Source organism: Talpa occidentalis, unplaced genomic scaffold (assembly GCF_014898055.3).
Source record: "Talpa occidentalis isolate TD23 unplaced genomic scaffold, MPIMG_talOcc4v2.1 talOcc4.11, whole genome shotgun sequence".
Classification (NCBI taxonomy): Eukaryota; Metazoa; Chordata; class Mammalia; order Eulipotyphla; family Talpidae; genus Talpa; species Talpa occidentalis.
Window position 1 is genome coordinate 76,219,002 of NW_023601104.1, and position 20,133 is coordinate 76,239,134.

A 20,133-nucleotide genomic window follows, 5' to 3' on the forward strand; every position below is an offset into this window, starting at 1 on the left:
AGATGAAAAAAGATGTAAGAATTATATAAAATAAAAAAAAATTGGCCTGGAGATCATCATTGACTCTGCAGTTATAGAAGCCCTCAACTGTGCACCTCATCACGCCCAGCATTACCCAGATGACAACAGTGGCATGTACTACTGAGAGGCGTGCCAAATGCCTGCTGAGAGCCGCAGATCCTCAGGCAGGCAAGGCAGGACTTCATAGACCCCAGGTGGGGCTGATGGATGAGTGTCTGGTTCCCTGTGAGATATGACCAGAAATTCCCCATGCAGAGATCACTTGAAGGAAACAAAGTCAAAGACTCTGAAAGTGTGTTCTAAAGATATTCAAAGGTCCTCTTGTCTATAGACTCCTGCCCTTTTTATCTCTGACAAAGACCCAGGGCCCTATGAGATAAGGTGGCTTCAGGAAACACTGAGGGCCCTATGAGATAAGGTAGCTTCAGGAAACACTCAGAGGCAGAGGCAGAGGTGACCTAGACACGTGGCACTTAACTCTATGACCAATGCGCTGTCTTTGTACAGAGCTTCAAGTCAGGTAACCTCTTTGATTCCCTCTCTTCCACCTCCAAAATTTTAGAAAGGAGCCCCTCCCTCTGTCCGGTGCTAAAAAGGTAATCTTTTGGAAAGAGTGATCCAAATACTAGCCTTTTTGTTACTGGCTACTTGCCCAACATAGTGAGCTGGGTTAAAGCTGGACTCCTTGGTGTGAATCCGAGTGCTTTGTGCCTCAGTTTCCCCATGTGCAAAATAGGTGCAATGGTGGCACTTTCGTTATAAGTTCTTACAAGGACTAAGTAGATTAACCATGTGAAGCACTTAGCACAGTTGTTGACACCCAGTAAAAAGCACGCTGATCAATTCAAGTGGCTATTATTTCTACTAAGCCTGTACACAAGGCAAAGGGAGATTGGAAAAGCAGCAATTAGAACTCCAGCAGGAGGAGGGAAAGGGTGATATGGGGGAGTCTGAAGGGACAGGTGGGGGCTAATGAAGAACAAATGTGACTTAACTGCTGTGCATCTGGTTGGTGGTCAAACAGGCCAGAGGATTTTGCTTCTGGCTGTCACTTAGCAATGCCCTGACCTGGGCAGAGTCACCAAGGCTCAGATGTGCAAAATGAGGGGAGGGCGCTGCATGAGCTTTACTGTTGTGGAATTCTATAAAAAGTTGTCCTGTGGTGACTAAAAGGCAAAAAGCAGAAGTCCTGTGCCAGTGAAGAAGCATCTCTCAAACCTCCTTCCCTTTACTCTTCGCAAAGCATATGTCAGTCAACTTCCAAAGTCAGGACAGTTTCTCTAAGGAATCCCCAGGCCTATGTGTATTTCGTAACAGGAGGTGAGAAGAGGAAAGGAAAGCAGGGAGTGTCAGAGAGGAGATCACAGCCTGAATGGTGGCACCTGAGGAAATCAGGCATTTGAGTATTCCTGAGAGGAAAGGAGATAAGGGCCTAAGAGTGGCACCAGATGCCACCCCTATTTGGTGCACACTAACTAAATGGTGAGCGTTGAGAACAGTGTGTATAGGAGACCCAAGCAACATGTCACCAAATAAAGCCTCCAAAAGACATTATAAAAAACCTTCCTTCGGAGCCTTTCCTACCTCCAAGGCTGGAACCTCAAGGGGAACCTGTGTTGGGGCTTGGGATGGATGGGGTGTATCACTAGGACACACGCAGATAAACACACACACTCACATGCACTCACACATAGTGAAATACAGCTGTGCTGTAGACAGCCATTCAAAAATTGCCCTTCCCTTAGATATTCGGACTAAAATGAGTTTGGTGCTCACTGTACTACTGTATAAAATCTCTAAGGAGAAGTAGTGCTTTGTAATTCATGCCTCTCGGCCCTTTCAGAGCATGCCAGTGCAGGAGGCTGCAGACGCTGCTCAGTGAAGGTTCAGCTTCCCGCTTTCACTTAGGTACAAGTATTTCTGATGGAATGATTCGTTTTCGTGTGACATCTTTTGCTTTCAGGAAATCAGCATTTTGGGCAGAGAAGCAGTGTTTTTTCACCAAATCTAGTGGCAAAAGCACTAGATAAAAGTCCTTTTTCCAAGGATACTCGTAAGTCATTCTGAGGCCTTGGGTGAAAAAGCACTCCCTTTTTCTATATATTGATTTCTTGTTAAGTAAATGAGAATAATTCAACCTGCTTTCCCCTAGATGGACACCATGAGGATCCATGTTTCTGTAGGGAATTAGGAAACCTTTGGAAAGGTCTTGCTGTGGTCAAGTCCCAATGGAATGGCATCAGAAGCGCGTGGGTGAGGAGGGGATCTGATTTAGACGAGATCATGAGGACAAGAGCCTGTGTGATGAGATTAGTGCCATTAGTGGATACAGTGCCATTAGTGCCTTTAGTGTGGATACAGTGAGAACATGGCTATCTGCAACTGACACATGGGGACCTCTCCAGACACCTTGATCTTGGACTTCCCAGCCACCAGAAATGTGAGATTTATACACACCCATATTTTCAACAAACATTTACTGAGCACCGTGCAGGATGCTGAAGGCACAGAGATCTAGAAGGTACGGTCTCTGGCCCCAAGATGCTCAGCTAGGGAGGACTTGCCCGTTCTGGAGTCGGGCATGATGGAGGGGGTCTTTGTGCAGAGTTCTCTGCCTAAAGGACAGCTAACAGGCTTCATTTACCTTGAGGTAAAACAGAGGAAGAAAAGGATAAGGACCACTTCACCAGACAAGCACCTGAAGAAAGATGATGCTTCTGGGAAAACTTAGAATCTGCAATACGGCAACAATTCAGAAAAGCCTTGTTTTCCCTAGCAACTCGAAAGTACTTCATTTTAGACCCAAAAAGAGGAGCCCATTACCTCCCAACCCCTCATCTTACAAGTGAAACTAAGGCCCAGAGAGATTAAAAAGCTCATCTGAGATTTCTTACCTGAAGACGAGAGCAGGCCCAGCCTCCCTATGCCAGGCATCCATGGCCTTGAAAGGAAGGGACATTTGGAAAAGCCCCCCTACTGCAGGCTTGCTGGAGGCGCCTCCAGGGGAGTGCTGCCCACTGTAAGATCACTCAAATTCCTTGCTCCAAAATCTCTAGATTTCATTAATGGGCACTACTGAAGAAGTTGGCAGCCTCTTAGTCCCCCACCCCCTGCAGATTCTGATGAGTCTTGTTCTAGTGGATCTAATATCTACAGCTCTGACATGTAGCTCATGAGCAATCTTGATGTCTTAAAAAGCCTCCTTAAGTCTTTCAGCCTCAGTTTCCACATATTATACCTGTTTTGAGTATATTTAAAACTCTACAGCTGCCATCATCATGCAGAAACATGGGAGGGGGGCTAGAATGTGGATCATGGGCAAGATCCAACAGTCACCTTCTGGCTGGAGGGATGCAGCCTTCTGAAGAAAACAAAAAGCCCCTTCCTCTGTTGCCATAGGAACAGCTCAGCAATGCCACAGATGCTCTGCAGGAGGCTGCCTTGGAGGATTGCTGGGGAGAGGGCTTTCTTTCCTAAGAGGCAGGCAAGTTGTTTGGTAAAAAGCAATCTTGTCACCTCTTCTAGATTCCTGTGGGGTTGGGAGTGGTTCCCAGCGTCTGCCTAGGACATCTTTCCTAGCATTGCCCAGCTGGCAAGAAAAGGGGTCACAGCCCAATGCTCACTCCGAGTGATTATGAAGTAGGGCTCTCTGTTTAAAGTTCCAAGCTCACTGAGGAGCAAAGGTTTCCTCATCTCCTACTGGTGCAAAAATATACCGTCTATCTGGACAGGATGACCAGCGACCCCGTGTCTGAAGAAGTAAAAAATAACCAGAATGAGTTCCACTTCCAAGGAGACTGGGGTGGGGGATGTGGAGTGGGATGGGGTGAAGGGGGTGTGTGTGTGAATGAGGAAGGGAGCAGCCAGGGCCTCTCCGAGGTGACTGTGGATTCCTTTTGAGCCCCGCACACACCACACACTCACACAAAGACTGACGATGATTACGTGTCCTGACCCATTTCTTCTTTTTCTCTTGTGGGACTTATGTCTCAGCCTACATCCAGAGGTTTCTGACCCAGATTCACCCCTGGGGGGCACTTCCCCACCCCTCTCTTACTGGACCAAGGACAGTGGGAAGGACTCTGGTGCCACAGGGGTAAAAAGCATGAGCTCTGGTGTCAGAGCCTGGTTCTATGACCTCAGTGATGATTCCTCGTTTACGAATCTCAGTTTTCTCATCTATAAAATGGATAGTAACTCCACCTGCCTCATAGGGCGACTGGGAATATTCTATGAGATATTGCATGGACAGCATTTAGCCAAGGACTTAGAACATAATCTGTATTTAATGAATGTAGACTCGCTTAAAATAAAGTTTAGACTAAATGACCATTATAGTCTTCCCAGTGGTAGGAGTCTTTGATTTCTACCATCATTTCTAGAAAAAAAAATATGATTATCCTCCATGGTTAGGATTATTTCAACTATTTTTAAAAATGTCTTACTCTCTCCTTTATAAATAATTGTTTGTTAAAAAATAAAGAAGATGGAAAATGAAATACATAAAATATGAACAATGTGTTTGCTGGTAAGAGACTATGTGGAGTATTTCTTTTTTCTTTTAAGATGGAAATAAAATATTTTAAAAGTGGTATTGGCCAACATCATATGTGATCCCCAGTCTCTTTTTGACATCTATTTTAAAGATCTTCAACATTGCCCAACTTTAATTACCTTTCTCCACAGAGAATATTTTCAAGTCTCCATCTCAGGGCCTGGCCTCCCTCCCAGACTCCAGTCCCTCTGGGCCAACATACATCTATGTGGATGAACCAGAAGGATCCATAATTAACCAATTGCTCATGGTTTATTACTGTTTACAAAGCCTTATCATACTTGTCTTATTTAATCTTCAAAATAACCCTGTGATTGGGCCATTAATATCATCGCCCCCACCTTAGAGAAGACACAACTGAAGAGGCTTCCCTGCTACATTTCCATTAGTCAGTGGATAAATGGTGGGCCGAGGAATCTGAACCCCAGTACGAACATGCCACTTCTGCATGGGCTTCCTCAAGGGTGAAATATCTGGACACCCTAAGTAGATGACCTCACCACAAAATCTAGCAACTCCTCTGCCGACTCCTCTCTTTTCAGTGACGGTATCACCATTTCCTAGCTCACCCAATCCCAAACCTGGCAGTCATCCAACTTCTCTTTCTCTCCTCCACCACCTGCCTCTACCAGTCCTGGAACCCTGTCAAGTCTTCTCTTTCCATATCTCTCAAATTGTCCCTTTCCCTCTATTTCCACAGTTTAAGCCCTTGCTGCCTTAAATATATCTCATGACTCAGCTGTTCGCGAGTCTGCCAAATGGTCTCACTAACTCCAATCTCTCTGTCCTTCACAGAGTCAGGTTAGTCTTATCTTTTGTGCAAAAACCTCAATTGTTCTTGATTGCCTATAAAGTTTAAAATTACTGTCTGACAGACAAGACCCTTCTCTACCTCCTGAAACTATCATTCTTGCTATAACTCTTATTATCCCCTTACTTGGTCAATCATCTGTAGCCACAGGTGTAAGGTCTGTCCAAGAACAGCAACGGGTTTCTGCTTAGGTGCCAATAAATCAAAAGATGATGTCTGTCTAGAGCCCTGGGCTGGAAAGGCTTAAAAGACCATCTTTGGGGACCTCCCCTGGTGGCACAGCGGTTGAGCGCTGGGCTGCGAGGCTGCCTGCAGCCTCTGCAGCGCCGGTTCGATCCCTGGCCACCCGTGAGGGTCCCACAAAAAAAAAAAAAAAAAAAAAAGGACCATCTTCAGGTTTGGGAGAAAAAGGGTGCCAAAGTCAACTAGCAATAACTGCTACTGCAAAAAGGATGCAAGGCAGGGGTGGGGAATGTGGTGTTCCATTCTTATCCCTGTCTGTTCTATTAGCATGAAACTCATCCAAGGCTATGGCTTTGCCTTTCTTCCCCAATCTAATCTCCCTAGAGCTACTAATCACAGTGCCCTGAACATACTAGATACTTGATAAACATTTAAAAATGGATCCATCAATTTTTCTAAATTCATTTTGAGCTATAATAAAACAGAGGCCCTAAAAATATAGGTTATTAACTCTGGGGAACCTTAAAAAAATACTGATGTCTGGGTCTCATCCCCAGAGGTTCTGATTGAACCAGCCTGGGAAGGATTCAGTTCTACTCCTGTTTTTAAGCTCCCCCTGGCTGAGAACCACTTGTCTTAGGGAAGCCAGTGTGTCTCCGGTCCTGGTTTTCCTGAGTAGCTGTGTGGTCATTAGCAAGTCCCTGCACCTCACAGGATCTCCATTTCATCTGTTAGAAAATAAAGTGGGGGCCTCCCTGGTGGTGCAGGAGGTTAAGACGCAGCCTATGAAGCTGTCCACAGCCACTGCAGCACGAGTTCGATCCCCGGCCAGGGAGATACTCACATGACGCAGCAAACCTCTCCTGACTCGCCCACTGCTCCCCTCAGCAGTGTATTTCAGTCAATCTACCTGTTCTGTTCCCCACTGCCTCTGGTGAATTCTCTTACCGCCCCCCCACCACTGGCCTGTTCCCCAGTTGTAAGCATAAATAAATCTTTTTTAAAAAAGAAAGAAAATAAAGTGGTTCTGCAGCATTATATTTAAAGTGCATTCAAGTTCTAACAATTTTCTCTCCCATTTCCAAAAATGCACATCTTCCTTCACTTGCATTATTATGGTAGTTCCTCAGGTCTGTCTGGATTCTCTCCATCTGTCCCTTATCTATAATGCTTCTAGACTAACCTTTCAAGTAGTAGGTATCATGTCATTTGCTCACTCAGAATGAGCATCTGTGAACATTTTACTGCCTATAGAGTCATATCCAGCCCTTTAGTCTGTCTTCAAGGCTCTTGACAATTTGGTCACCCTCTGAAGTTCTTTCGCTCTACACCCAGCCACATTTCACTACTCACTCCTTCCTCAATTCCTTCTCTTGGCCAGAAATATCCTTCTTCTCCTATAACCTTGACAAAATTCTACTTCTTCATTAAAACTCATTTCATTAATGAAGCCATCCTGCATCCCACCTGTTGTCCCAGAGTGGTGCTTTTACCATTTAAAGAGAAGTTGAGGACATGCTAGTTATTAAGATTATGACAAGAAGATGTTAGAAGCAGTAGTACAAAAGCAAAATCAAGAAAAGCCTGGAGAAGGTGAATATAGGGTGGCCTCTTTTAACATATTTTCTTTGTAGGAATCAATGGTCAGGCCTCTGGCTATTAAAACCCTCCCACCCTGCCACTACACGTTATACCTCCATTTTAGCTCTTACCTTCTGCCTTTCATGATCACTGTTGGTATAAAAGTTTTCCTTCCCTGCTAATTTAAAAGATCATGCATAACACCCAAGGTGTCTGAACCTAGGGTGCCTGACATTCATCAATGGTATCACCAAGTAAATTAGCCTCCATGTAGTTATGGACACAGTAGTTGGTGACAGGAAGAGGTGCCCACATGTATGAAATGGGTCCTATTATTGGCTTGGGCTCTAGACATACCCATGCATGACATCTTTACAGATGGCCAGACAGACTTTGGGAAGGCACATTTTCTTCCACAGGATAGATCTAAATATAATTAATCCATCTCAGATCACACCCTTTTCTAGCTTGGCAAGGTCATACTCAATGCCTGTGAGTACAGAAAGAATTCAACAGAACCAGGGGCAAACGTTATTAAGACACCTAGGGAGGAGCTTAATGACAACATAGTGTTCTGGATTCTTACTATTCTGCTCTGGACCCCTGGGCATAAAGGCAGGATGAACAATCCAAGGAATACTTCCCTGAGCCGTTCCTATTACAGTCGCTGTGAGCCAACACGTACAGACAGCATCTCCCAGCATCCTACATGGGGATTATGGTTATCACCATCATCCTTGACCCAAGAGGCACAGATGCCTACAGAGGAGAGAGTTAAATCTTAAAATAAACCTGATTGTGTTGGGGAAAGGAAGAAGCTGGCACTGACTCAGTGCTCTTACTCGGGAAAAGAACTTGTGCCCACAGCTTGCAAGAGGCAGAGGGAGGAGCACATGTGCATTCTGGGAAACTAAACTGAAGCTCCTTGAGGGTAGAATCAAATCTTTCATGCATAGTTCAACTCAAAGAGATACTTATCATCTGAGAGACTCCCACAAGGGATATCAGCATCATATTCTTTTTTCATTAAGTGGTGGGGAAGGGATCTACAGCTTTTCATTGCATTATGGTTCTTAATATATTGCATGAATTTAGTCAGTGTTCTTTTGAAACTGCTCAATATTTGGTAAAATAAAAAAGCAAGGGTGCAACATAATCACTGCTATTATTGTATCTAAGCAAAATATTTTAAAAAGTAATATAATCCTTCAGATCTTTATAAATTACCTACCTGTGTGCAGTCTGGGACTTTATTCCTGATTTCCATGAGAGCATGGCAATATTTAATTGCTATTTAAAAAAAGATGGCATAAATGAGAGAGAGAGATTTATCAAGCACCTTCTATGTACCTTCCAGGGTACTGTGTGTATGCAGAGGTGGTGGGTATGAAGTCAAGTAAGACAAAGCCATTGCTCCCAGGCCTCTTGGCAAAACTCTCCCTTAGTTACTGCCAGTATTTCTTCCTCTAGCTGATCAAGGACTCTCCTTGCTCTCTGTCCCTCAGTGCATACTTGACTGACTTGTCTGTTTGGCTATTCTCTGCTTTGTCTGGGTCAGACAACCCAGAATAGATTCTGTGGTTGGAATTCTAAGACCTGAGAGACGAGGGGAAAGAACTTCACACCTAAAACACTTGAAGGTCACTTACTGAGCCTGTCTACACACATGTTTCAGAGGAGTTAATAATCTTTGCTACTCAATTCACCTGAAGTTTACTTGCTGACCCACATATTTCCACCCTTACTGGGGGTGCAACAATGTTGATGACTGGGAAGCAAAAATACCATATTTCCTGGGTTTGCTTTTATCTTGTGCATGCATGTGTGTGCATGTGTGTGTGTGCATGTGTACTCACTCACTCACTCACACACACACACAGGTACAAGTGATACTTGTCAGAATCACCATCCATACAGGGGGGACCAAAATCTGGTTCCTGCAGTTCTCTGCAAGGGTGATGCCTGTATGCAGGAAAACACCTCCAAGTCTGGCTATTGACCTGAATAGCAAGGCAAGTCCTCTGGGAATTCCCAGGGGCTTGTCTGAGAAGAGCTATGAACATTTATAACAACAAGGCAGAAAAAATAACAACAGTCCATCTTGGCACCCCAGCTGTAAATGGCTCATTTACTCTGGCAAGAGGAATGGAGTTTTAATGACAAATTGTAATGCGGCACAGCAGGCTTCGTTGTGTGTTGTAAATTATTTTGAAAGAGGCACTATGCCTTAATAAAAAGAGGATTGCTCTCTGCTGCAGAGTCTGGACTCAGCTGTGGAGTGGGGGAGTCTGGGACCCCTCATCCTTTCTTCCGCTGCCTTCCAACACTTCCCTGTTCCTCTCCAGGCCTGCTCTTGCCTGCCTCCCAGCCAATGTTACCTGGCCCTGCATTCAGAGGTGATTTCATAGCAGTGCCTTTTCCCTCCTGGGAGCGTAAAGGCAGAAAACTGAATTTCACAAGACCCAGAACCAGAGGGCACAAGGTTCAAGGGGCTTCTCTTCATTTGCCCTGTTGAAAAGTTCTGGTCTCTCTTCCAGAGAGGATTCATTTTATAAAGGAGGAAGGAGCCCTAAGGGCTGCACCAGACAGAGGCAGAGACCTGCCAAGTTCACATCTTCAACAACTTTTAACAAAGCAACATATTTTATCAGCTCTGGGGACTAAGAGGCAGAGGCCACTGGCTAAATTTCCAGCAGTTGGATGGGTCTTTGTTGTTTTTGTTTTTTTTAAAATTTTGTTGTTTTTTGCCCCTTCAAGGCAGTCCTAATTTTTTTTTTTTAAGATTTATTTATTTATACAAGCACTGGGTACAGTCAGAAGCGCAGGGGGGTGAGAGAATTCACCAGAGCCAGAGCGGGGAACAGAACAGAGTGATGAAGTACACTGCTGAGGGGAGCAGCGGGCGGCAGGAGAGGTCTGCGCGCCATGTGGGACCCTCACCGGTGGCCGGGGATCGAACCGACGCTGCGGAGGCTGCGGGCAGCTTGGCAGCCCAGTGCTCAACACTGCGCCACCGGGGAGGCCCTGGATGGGTCTTTGTGATTGGTTTCGGTGAACCAGTCACTTTTGGTGAAAGTGAAATGTGTGATTTCAAGGTGAAGGCAGTGAAGCTCCCAGGAGGCTCCTCTCTCTCCCACTTGCCTTCCATTTTAAAGACCATCCGTTCCAGATGGGGTAGCCATGAGATGCAGCAAGGCAGCGTGTCCTAACTTGGGGCTTTGTAGTCTCATGAACAAGAACTATAACTTTACTGTGTTCAGCTAGTGAGATTTCAGGGCTTCTTTGTTCCTGCGGAACCCCAAAGCCTATTCTGGTTAATGTATTCCTGGCACCGGGTAGCCAGCCCGTCCCCTGCTGTGCATCGGCCCTGTCTGCCGCTGGCTTCCCCAGAGCTGTGTCAGTGCCACCGGTCGGGCCTGCATCCTAGTCTAGCCCTGCCTCTTACTAGGCAACCTCTGCCAGGTCGCCTCATCTTCCTGGCTGTTTCTCCATCTGTAAAACAAGAACATCCATCTTGTCGGGCTGTTGTGACAAGGTGATCTTTGTAAGACTCCTAAGGCTGCTTTTGACACAGAAATGGTGCTCAAAATATCAATTATTGCTTTCTCCTTCTCTTTCTTCTTTCTCAAGATGCAATGTGGCTCTGACCAAAGTGGGGTTACTTGGCTCATGAGAGCCCAGCCACAGACTTGTTCTCACTTGTTCGCACTTAACACTGTCTAAGGATGTGACTATCTCTGTGTCTGCTGACTGGTGATGTTCCCTTAGGCAGGCCACATCAGCTCTCTCTACCTCAGTTTCCTTATCTGCAAAATGGTGGCGTAAAGGGCCTCAATTGGCTGTTGTTATGAGGATCAAACAAATGACGTTAATTATGGAGCATGCATGATAGTACATGACTCATGTAACCAGCACATATAAAGGTTATCTTCTATTGTGACTATTAATTCTATTATGACTAATAATAATTATTATTCTCTGCCCCTTTTCTAATGTCACCTTGAAAAAAACTGTCTCCCAAGAGGGTCTGATCTGTGTACACAGGAATTTAAGAAAACTTAGGAACTGGAACTATTACTCACATAGACAAGAAAACAAGTTACCTTCTCTCCTTCCCGTCCTGCCATGCCCCAGCGCGTTCTAAAGCACTGCTCATCTCTAGACTGGCTCTCAAAGAGCATCGTCTGGTTTTCTCAGTTTTGTTTTTTTTTTTTTTGGTTAATTAGAAATTAGACAATAAAGGTTAAGAGGGGAGCGAGGAAAAGAAAATTATGTCCTATATCTAAGTGAAAGATTTGCTCTACAAATCTCTACAAATGGTGCGTGCACTTGTTTATCCTCTAAGCACTTACTTAGTGCCTGCTGTGTTCCAGGCATCAGGCATTCACCCAGAATGAAGGTGTCACTGTCCTCACACGCTGATACGAATGGCAGAACCAGAGCAGATCTCTATGCAGGAGTGGGAGTGGGAGAATGGAGGTTTGTACAAAGCGGGGGAAGGGGGCAGGAGGGGTGTCAGCAGTCATCCAGGCTGCCAGTTTATCGTGCAAAAGAAGAAAGAGCTGGAGGCCAGGACAGCCGATTGACAGGTTACAGGCCAGGCTAACTGCAGAGCAGGGGCTATACCCTGGATTCCTTGGCTCTTCCCTTCAGGCATCTGTTTGGTTGAAATGAATTAAGAATGCAAGGATTGGGGCCTCCCTGGTGGTGCAAGTGGTTAAGTCTCAGCACTATGAAGCAGCCACTGCAGCACGAGTTCAATCCCCACCCAGGGAGGTGACCCACATGGGCAGCAGACCTCTCCTGTCTCGCCTGCTGCTCCCCTCAGCAGTGTATTTCAGTAGATCTGCCTGTTCTGCTCCCCGCTCTGTCTCTGGTGAATCCTCTCACCTCCACGGCTCTGGCCTACACCCCAGCTCTTGTTTACATAAATAAATAAATCTTTTTTAAGCAGAATGCAAGGATGAGCTTGCCTTGTTCTGGCCATTTCCCCTTTTGGTGATTCTTACTGGACTGGAAACAAAACCAAACTAAGAAATGAAAACCCTGCCTCTGAGAAAGCAGCACATTCAGGAAATCCCGGGGGCGCTGCAATAGCAGTCAGGTGCTCTTCCTCCTGCGCTATATGATTTGAGTTTACTAATGAGAACCCTAGTATGTTAGTGTTGGGGGAAAAAAAGTTATGGAAGAGCCAGCTCCTTGTGCAGATGAAGAAGTCACGTGCCTGCACACCAACCCCATGTCGAGCTGAGACCAGCACCAGACATTCAGCGTGCTGCAGCAACGCACCCTGCGCCTGAGGTGTGGCTTCCACCCACTGGCTGCTCTGAGGAGCTGAGGCGGCGAATGTGGAGGAAGCAGGAAGCCCCTGTCCCATTCCCCAGTCACCTCTCAGGGCAGCCATCAGAGGCAACGATCCTGGCACGAGGTGTCCGGAGAGGGATTCAAGTTTACCCAGATCAGTTCAGCTCTTTGCTTTGCTACTGAATGCCTGGTCTCAGCAAGCAAGTTGTGTGGGTGTCAGTCCCAAGGGAGGTGAGATCAGACAGTGGATTCAGGAGTTCGGGCAAGCACAGCCCATCCTGGGGCATTTGCATTTGCTGCACGACACAATGAGACCTTCAAATCCTGTCTGTGGAGTCAGTCAGTAATTCACTGCTCTTTGCTGCCTACCCTGGAAATACCCTCGGCCTTTCTGCTTACCTGTCTTCTGACTGATGGAGAGGTTCTCACTCAATAAAAGCCAAGGAAACATGAGTCAGGAAGCCTTTCCCTTTTCTAGGCCCACCTCCAATCTCCCAGACCAAAGAGATGTCTTCTGAAGTTATACAAAGGAGAGTCGTCAAGGCAAGGAGGGCCAGTTCCATTAATGGAATGGCCATTGCCATTTGTTTCTGCCCCCCCCCCCAAGAAAAGGAGATCTAGAAGAAAAAGGAAAAGGAACCAATAAAACAGGCTGTAAGTCACCCTTAAAACTCTTGTGGTCCAGCTCTGGCATTAGAACCTCCATTCACAGGCCAGGCCAGAGGTCCTGATGCCACCCTGAGGTGGTCTGTCCAGTTAGGACAGACCATGAGGCCACCCCTTCCTTCCCTGTTACCCAGAAAAAGCTGCAAGAGGGCTGGGAACCCCTTCCGACCTAGGCAAATGCCCTAAAATTCTCTTGGGTGATGATATCCTATTCAGGGTCAGGTGCACTGAGTCTGGAGAGGCGCTGGCCCAGAGCACACCCTTGGTGAAGTCCTCGACCGGAGAACCCATGTGGCACATCAAATGGTGGACACCCCTGGACCGTACCCAGCAGCAGAGCCAGGATACACACCACTCTTGGCGGTTATCACCCTGAGTGACCCGCTTCACCTGATCTGACAGAAATTCAAGCAAGAAAGGAAAGTGAATACACAAGCTGAAGAGGATGCTGGGGTGGAAATACAGCTCTGGTGGAAGCCGGGGGAGCAGTTGCTGGGGATGCCGAAGAAGATGGCATCCCAAAAATTATGGAGTCAAGGGAAAGCCAGGGTGATGTTGGGTCAAGCTCAGGAAATAACTCGCTTTAAAAAAACCTTGCTTTTCACCCACGATTTATGCCACTCCCTGTGCCTCAGGCTTATGTGGTGGTAGCAGAGCTTTGTTAGAATCAGAGACAGAACTGAAAGCCAGGCCTCTTAAGCCTCCTAATGCATGCTTTTTCTTCCAGCTCATGATGAGAATATCATAAAAGTCTATTTATACATCAAGAGTTTATAAATCAAGTCATACTTTGTAAGTGCTGAGGATGCCGACCACTTAAAAAGGAATCCTGAGGTAAACCAATTTGTAAAAAGAGTAACAATTTCCTAACTCATAATTTGTGAAAATTCTGCGCTGCAGTTGTTGAGGGAGTTGGTATTCAGGTAGCGCTGCGATCCCTGCCTCTGAAAACACAAGGATGCTTTATTTGTACCACCTGCGCAGAGCTGGGTGCATTTTCAATATAAACGTCTTCATCCTGTTTTCAGGCTTGGATGCCAAATACAATGATCTGCTCCAAAAAACAGCCCCCCAGTCTGGTTTGAGAGATGGGGATGCCTTTTTGTGTAAGCCAGTATGGAAATCTCCCAGGACCTGGTCATCTGACTATCTGGGGAAAGTGGGCGCTCACTTCTCCCCGACTGGGGACAACGATGGATGACTGAGCACAGCCTATCCTGTGAGCAAAGCTCCCGTTCTCCTGTTGGGCAGTGAGTCACTTCTGCTGTGCCTCCATCCATTAGTCCTCCCGATCCCGTCATGCACCTGCCACTCTTCAGAGGGGAAAGGGGTAGCAGAAGGTCCCTGAGAGCCTGCTTTCAGGAGAGGGAGGTGGCAGGGTAGAGGGAGGCCCTGCTTGCACTATCAGTGGCTACAGCTCCTGATCCTGGGGGGCGAGGCAGGGGAGTGGGGAGCTTCCTGATCTCCTGAGTGACTGTGGAGCGATCAGCCCCAGGACTGGAGAACAGCCTATGGTTTCTCAAATAAAGAGAGTGACCTGAGAAAGGAATTTGCAATTACTAGAATGTAAACCCCACAGGGCAGGGATTTTATCTACTTTGTTTGCTGCTGCATCTTCATACCTCAAATAGCAGACATCCTTGTCGACTGAAGGAAAGAAAAAATGAATGAATGATCATGACGCTTCCTGCCATGTACAAAGCAGTTTAGAGGTGGCCGACCCATCTCTGAACTGGTGGTCTTCTGCCCTTAGCTCTGGCTCTGCCTCCTGTACCATTAGATAAAGCAGCTTGAGTCCTGGGTCAAACCTCTCCCATCATGGCACTACCTACAAACTGGAAAATCCTTGGAGCTTACAAGTTTACAACCCCCACTCTCCTTCCTTGGTCCACGCCCCTCCCCATACTTGAAGATGACCAACCTCGTGTGCCTCTGCAGGGCAGGTAGTGCCTGAGCTGAGCAGGCTCCAGCAACACTCTCCAGGTGAGCGTCTGGGCTTTGCATTCCAGACTCCCAGGCGGTGTAAGGACACAGGGCAGAGAGCTCTCAGGTCTCTGTGCACTTTTTGTCCTGCTACGTGGGGACACCACAGAGTTAAGCAAAGAGGAAAATAACACAGTAAGCCTCCCACTGCTGCCACTTAGGAAACACCTGCCCGGTGCCAGGCCCTGTGCTAACACGCATGCATATTCAACAGGACAGGACGCTGGAGGGAACTTTAACTGCTGTGCCAACATTGGCAACTGGAGTGCAGAGCCCAGACAAAGAGGCCTTAGGCCTCCCCAGACTCTCAGAGAGCAGTCAGCAGTGGAAACCACACGCTCTAGACTTTGCCATAGGCAGCTGAGCTGGCTCTGCCCTACCCTTTAACCCCCACCCGGACTCCAGCAAAGCCCTGACCCAACACCTCAGAGGAATTCAAGCCTAAGAAGGGGGCAGGGTGAGTTATGAACCCGACTAAAACTGGAGGAGGGAGCTTCAAATTAGATTTAAACTAGGTGAACAGAATAACTATAACAACAGAATTTGCCAGTAAATCATGGATTCTGTCCAAGATGGCATAGGTTTGAGCTCACAGTGTCTGCCCCGTGGAGTGAGCGCAATTCAGCAATGCACTTTTGTAGGCAATGACCGGAGAAAACAGAAAACTGTCCCACATAGCTTCCAAGCTCAGACTGCCTAATGGACTCGTTACTCCTGTTACATCACAGCGGACTTACAGCAGGCATAGGGCTAGTTGCTTTCTATGCATTCTCTCACGGGCTCCTTCAGTCTGCCTGCCTAAACGGTTTTGTTCATTGGTGAGTTAGTTGGTTAACTTTAGTGAACATTTATGGAGAACTTCTCATATACACAGACATGTTCAAAAAGTATTCAACGTGTATTATCCCATTAAGACCTTACTGCAAAGTGTCTTATATAGATATATCATATCAACATTTTACATGTTGAAAAATAAAGGTGGATACATGTGAAACAGATTGCTCAGTCACATAGCTTAGAAAAAAGAGATCCTAGATGCAAATTCTTGAAATGTATCTCCCAAGCACAGTCTTAATCCGTGTGCTCCAGAATTAGCAGGGCAGGAGACTTGCCAATACATAGACAGCTGATAACTGACAGTCTGGAGATTTGAACTCTTGGGCTCCACAGCTCAGTCAGCCCCAATGCATGGAACAAGCAGAAGCAGGATTCCAGAGCAGCAGTTCACACCTGCATATTTGTTGCAATCTGTGAACCTCTTCAGTGGCACAAGAGTTCATAGTCCCTCTTCTAAATCCTTGTACTTGTCAACAGAACAAGCTTTCCTCAGACTTAGTGGGAAGAATGGTGTGGCTCAGGAGGTGACACCAGAAAATAATGCTCCCTAGTTTCAACTGATCATAAATCAATTAACACATCCTTCCAAAAGTCAAATGTTATAATTCTAGAATTAGTACCATCCTAGAGAGCTGTCCCTGATACCCTCCTCTTACACCCCCAGAGCCTCAGTACATTTTCTAGATCAGCACCCTCTCTTTCTCCCTGGCTGACCTCAGTGTGACTTTCTTCCCCTTGTCACCCATCTTCTCGCTGACAGGTTGCCCACCTTGCAACCTGGGTGTGTGTAGATCCACCCCAAAAGGCTCCACTGCCTCCTTGTCGCCAGTAACAGGAGACCTGCCACAGAACTCAACACCACAAAGCTCAGGCCAGCACTGAGTGTGCAACACAGCCACACATGAGCCTGGGGAGAGAGATCAGAAGGGTCGTCACATGAATGGGGCTGACTCTGAAACCCACGAGAGAAGAGAACTCTCACGTTACTGCTAAAGGCAGACAGACTTACCAGCTTTCCCAATCAGCTCGGGCTTTCTTGGGAGAAGCTGTAATCTGTTCTTGCAGAGTGGAAAAGGCACTGTAAACCCTTAGAAAGGTGATCGTTCAGGTTTGAGTGAGAGTAGGTGGCGTGGACGAGAGCGGTGGTGAGGGAAGCATCAGCTTATCTGAAAGACTCTTCATTTGGCCACAGCCTTCCTGAAACATAATTTCACTTTCGTACAACTAATTCCTCAAAATAAATAAAATATATGCTGTCTGGACCCCACCTGCGCCCAGTGAAATCAGACTTTCTGGAGGTAGGACCCAGGCACCAGCATTTTTCAGCTGCACATAATTTTTTTTGGGGGGGATATTAATTTATTAAAATAAATGGTACATTACAATTGGATAGCTTAGAGAAAATTAGGTGACTACACAACCAATGTAGTGTTGGGGGAAACATTTTTAACCAAGAGTAAAAACACAGAAGCTATAAAGGAAAAGATAGGTAGACATATTCCAAAATGTACCTAGTGTGCAAGGACAGCTGCTGTCAGGGATGGGGGTGCTGACTGCACCCCCTCTATTGCCCATGTGATTCTAATGAGAAGCCAGGCTGGGATTCCAGATGGCTGATCTGAGCTATAACAGCTCCCAGAACTTACTGGTTTTGCTACTACTGGTCTAGAATTCCACACCTCCCTGCCCGCCCCCGCCCCTCCCGAGAACCAGCAGCTCTATCAGACACCCTTCTATCTGGGTTCTGAAATGTAATGTGGCTGTTAGATGAGTGCACACCTCACTGCACCCAGTAGCTTCTTATCCTCTGTGAATTTTCCCTGTGTGCACAGCTCCCCGGTTTCTCACCCCCATGGCTAGTTATTCCCTCTTGTAATAATTCTGCCTTGCGTGATACTTATCTCAATGGACTGTCACCATCTGTTTATAAGTCTGTCTCCCCCACTTTACTGAGCAGCGCAGGGTCTGGGGCTATGTCTGGATCGTCCCCACAGCCCCACTGTGTGATGGGGCACACAGAGGAGGGATTCAAACAGCACTGGATGAAAGAATACAGTCAGGATGGAGGAGCTAGATTCTGCTATCAGAGAAATCTCTCATTTTCTGTTGCCACTGCCTCTCCTTCCATTCACCTCCATCTGACACAAAGACTTTTTATAGGAAGCAAAAACCAAAAGTTGGGCTGGAGACATACTTCCAATAGGAAGTCTCTTGGATTGCCCCCAGCTCATAATGGTCTCTTCCAGTGAATTTTTAGGCATTACAGTCTGGATAATTCAGTTTTCAATTGTGTTCTACTACTGTCTTCAATTATTATTTTTTTTTAAATGCTCAGAGGTTTAGGGTTCACCTCCCTGCCCAGACTGCAAACTCCATGAATTTAGGGACTATCTCTAAGATGGCAGGTGATTTGGTTAGCTCACTTGTTTGATGTCTCCTGACAAGCCGTGAGCCCTACGAGGTCAGGAACTCTCTGATGTCACCAGGCATAGTGTTGGCACAGGTCGGGACTTTGTTAAATGAAGGCATTTGTTAAACTGCCCTTGTAGCCATGAGCTTACTAGGCACTCACCAATCATATGTGATGACTAGGTATGAAATGAAAAAACATAATTCTTATTGTAAGATGTGGTTTAGACAAGGCACAGAAATTCTCAGATTAAACCCTATTTCTCTCTCTCTCTCTCTCAGGTTTGATTCTTTGGCCCCAAAATGAATAAAAGGTGCTGAGAGGAAACATTCCCAAATCTCTGATATATCAATTTTCCCAAAGCCCCTAGCCCTTCTGTTCAAATCCCTCCAGGATACCCACATCTCCTGTACTAAATTCAAGTCACTGAAGAGTAGACAGCAGTGCTGGCTGGGTTGGGTCGGGGCCGGCATGCCCACGCTTGCACCTGAACGTGATTTCTAAATACGGAACCAGGTCTGCTGTTTAACTTTGTAAATGAAAGAAATAGACGCCCCTGCCCCTCAGTAGAGATGCTGCCCCTCTGTGCCACCTACAGAACATAAGGTTCTGCTCTGTTTTGCTGATTACACAGGCTTCCCCACAGATGGCAGGCTGGGTACCCAAAGATAGCAGCGCTGCCAAAAAGATTGTTGTTTTCTGTTTTTCTTTGGGGGCAGTAAAAGAAAAATGGGTGGGGCAGGCAGAAAGTGGGACGAAAGAAACAAATGAACTCACCTGCCCAGAAAATCATCCCATCACCCGGTTTCCTCCTGACTCCCCAATCCCCAGCCCCATTGGGGGCCCCACAGCAGCTGTAGCCCAGCACACACAGCTGTTGCTTCAGCCTCTAATGAGCTACAGTTAGCCGGGTAGGAAGGGAAGGGTTCAGATGTCACTAAGGAGGAAGCTGGAGGCAGGCCTCGGGAGGCTGGGTTGAAAGCAGATAGAGGAGGGAGGAGAGCGGAGCAGGGAGGACAGGAGGGGAGGGGTGCAGAGGGGAGTGAAGGAGGGGAGAGGGAGGGGTGGAAAGAAGGGAGAAGGAGGGGGAGGGGAGGGAGGGGAGGGGAGGGACACAGCATCTCCAGAGTGTGGAGCTAGAGGCTCAGTAGAGTGTCTGGAGCACCAGGAGTGTATGCAGGGCCACTGCCTGGCTTGGGGCAAGCCTTCCCCAGAGCAGAAGAGGAAACGTTTTGTGTGGCAGACCCACACCAGTTCCAGTCAACTGAGCACCACCCCTTCAGTGTTCCTCAGAACAGGATGGCTGTGTGGAGCATCCCCACTGTGGGCAAAGGGAGATCTGTGGCCGGCACAGCACCATGGCCCCATGGCTGGGAAGTTCAAGCCAATTACCTCTGGCCAGAACCTGGGTCTGCAACCAGATGGAGGGAGGGACCGAGTCCCTGTCTTCAAAAGACGCCCCAGAAAAGGACAAGCAGGTTCTTTTATTATTCTCAATAGTAATCCTGTTCCCTGCCTTTAATGGTGCCTTAGAAGAGTTGTGAAACGTGGAGGTAAAGAATGTTCTCCAAAGAGGCCCAACAAGAGAAAAGGGAGGAGGGTGCTTGCTTCTGATGCTCCCTAGCTTCTCATTCCAGCCACTGGAAAACACTAGAAAAATATGAGAAAAGCATAATCTACCTCTCCTGTATATGTCAAATATATATTATATATTATATTGTATATGAAACATGTCTAATATATATACACGTGTATATGGTTCAGGTGACCCACATTTTACAT

General features: G+C 46.7%; 1 protein-coding gene across 5 annotated transcripts in view; it reads right to left on the reverse strand.

Annotated features, from left to right (window-relative positions):
• SLC8A3 (solute carrier family 8 member A3) overlaps positions 1 to 20,133 on the reverse strand; it is a 153,139-nt gene that overhangs the window by 64,157 nt on the left and 68,849 nt on the right. The gene's annotated exons all lie outside the window — the stretch shown is intronic.